Raw genomic sequence first — 2,522 nt, forward strand, 5'->3', positions numbered from 1 at the left:
GCCAGCTACCTACCTGAGCTAACACCACTGCCTCCCAGGATCCGCATTAGCAGGGAGCTGGCGCTTGAACTCCAAGCCAGACATTCCGCTGTGGGACCGAGTATCTTAACTACAGGGCCAAATGCATGCCCCTGTTCTATGTACACACGCTTCAAAGCCAACCAGAGACTTTGAACGTTACACAAAGGAAGACCTCGGCTGCATCCGCTGCCTCCCTACCCCTCAGTTTCCCTGGTCCAGCCTCGAGGGGAGAACAGGGACCACAGACACAACAGGCACCCAGCAGCTCACCTGATCTGATGTCTGTGTTCAGGTCCCTATGGTTTCCCAAAAGCACTCCCACTGGCTCCTGCTAATAACCTGCGTTTGAAGACTACCTCCACCCCAGGAGAGAGGGCGCTCGCTGCTCTTCTTTCTCCCATCTGGCAACAGAAAACAGAACACGGCAGGGTTATTTATTGTCAGAAATCATCTGTGAGCAAAACTCTTCACCTGTGTCTGTGGAGGCAAGCCCTTTCCTCGCCGGGGCTCCCAGGCACAATCCGCAAGGCGCCCAGCCGCTGCGGCAACCTCTCACGTGCATGTGGATAAAGATACAAGTCTGGAGGGCTTTTAGACCCACTGGAAACACCAGCGAGGCAGGGACATTCTCAATAAAGGGCCTGCCGAGTTGGCTTCACAACCACCCTCCTCGCACTGGGCACCTGTGGTTTTTTCTCAAAGCAGCAGCAAGACCAGGCACTGAGGTTGCCATGCAGCCCAAGCTGAAGGTCCCCCCCCCCCCACCCCAGACTGCAGCTCTGAGGCTAAGGGGAGATGTTTTCCAAGTTAAATCCACTCCCCATGGCCGGGGAAGGAGGCCTGTGGCTGCTGTGCCATCAGCTCTCGCCTGGAAAAGGAAAATAAAGCAACAACAATGACAGCAAAGTCAAAATGAACTTTGTAAAGGCTTGGTTGAAAGGCAGAGTGCGGTTTGGTGGGAAGAAGAATCCACCTGGCGCTTTTTCTCTGAGCAGCAGTTCCTTGGCGCCTCTCCCTGGAAGCCCCAGCAGGGCGGGGGTGGGAGGGGGGGTGCTCACCTCCCCCTGCCCCACCCCTCCCGGCCCACTGCACCCGCCAGGGACCCAGAACAAGACAGGAGATTTGTTACCGCTGATGTGTGGCCCGGCCCAATGAAGGGGGCTTTTCATTAACAAAGTAGCGGGCGGTGTCATCTTCCCCTTAGTCGGAATCATTCACTATTCGCACAATGTGTTATTATTGTATTTTTAATTGAAATGTAAATTCTGGGAACACTCTGACCCAATTTACTCCCAGGGAAAAAAGGGCAAAATTCTCATTTTCAAGGCTCTAGAAATGCAAGTTAGTGTTATTAATGATTAAGCTCTTTTTCCCTTCCCGCCTGCTGTGGGGTGGGGGCCGGAACGGGACCTTCTCAGCCGGGCACAATAGTAACCTTACCCCATCCTCGGAGCGCATTTGATCGGGACAGAGATGAGCGGTGGGAAGCTCGCATAGTTCCCCCAGCGTTCCTGGGGTTCACACCTGGGCCGGGAACCGGCTATAGATGCCGGTTCAGGTTTTAAATGACGACGATGATTGATGTGTGATTAGACGATTGACTGGGAGAGGAGATTATTGTCCCGTCTGTTGCAAAGAAACTCTCTTTGTAAAAACAGAACCAAGTGGAGACAGGGTGATTCAGGGGTTGTTTCAGACAGTCCACAAACATTGTATATGCACACCCCATTGGCTGATGTTTCTAGAACCTACACTAAGAGTTCAAAGGGCGATGGTGTTTGCAGCACGGACTCTCCTTGCACAGAGAGGGGAGAGTGCTCACTCCCAGGAGAGATATTGAGTGAGCAACTATTAAGTGCCACACATCAGGAGATGAGTGGCAAAGCAAAGGTAAAACCTGCTTAAAAAAGATTATTGATTTGAAGGGCAGAAGGACAGGGAGGGAGGGAAAGACAGAGAGAGATTTTCCGTTTGCTGGTTCACTCCCCAGATGGCTACAAACACCAGGGCTTGACCAGGCTGAAGCCGGGAAGCTGCACCTGCATCTGGGTGTCCCACCTGTGTGGCAGCGGCCCAGGTCCTGGGGTCGTCTTCCGCTGCTCTCCCAGGCTCCTTAGCAGGGAGCTGGATCAGAAGTGGAGCAGCAGGGACTCCAGCCAGCACTCTGATGTGGAATGCAGCCAGCATGCCAGCCCGCTGGAGTCTTTGTAAGTAGCTCTGCCTTCCTACCTAACTTTCAGGGATAACTCAAGGGTCATCTTGCAAGTGAGACATTCCCTACCACCCACGCTCGTCAGTTTCGTTCCTTAGCTGTGCAAACGTTTTCTACATGGGCTAACTCTTGCTGGACATTGTCTTGCTTATTTGTGTACTTACTGTGCATCTTCTCTGCTCACCCGACTCCCACTAGAGCCCAAGTGGCTTCCCTAAGTCCCTACCCTTGACCGCCACCTTGTGTAACATCTCCTCAAAACAGAGGTGCTTGGCACCCATTAGGAATG

The sequence above is a fragment of the Oryctolagus cuniculus genome, chromosome 18 (assembly GCF_964237555.1).
Source record: "Oryctolagus cuniculus chromosome 18, mOryCun1.1, whole genome shotgun sequence".
In the NCBI taxonomy this organism is placed as follows: domain Eukaryota; kingdom Metazoa; phylum Chordata; class Mammalia; order Lagomorpha; family Leporidae; genus Oryctolagus; species Oryctolagus cuniculus.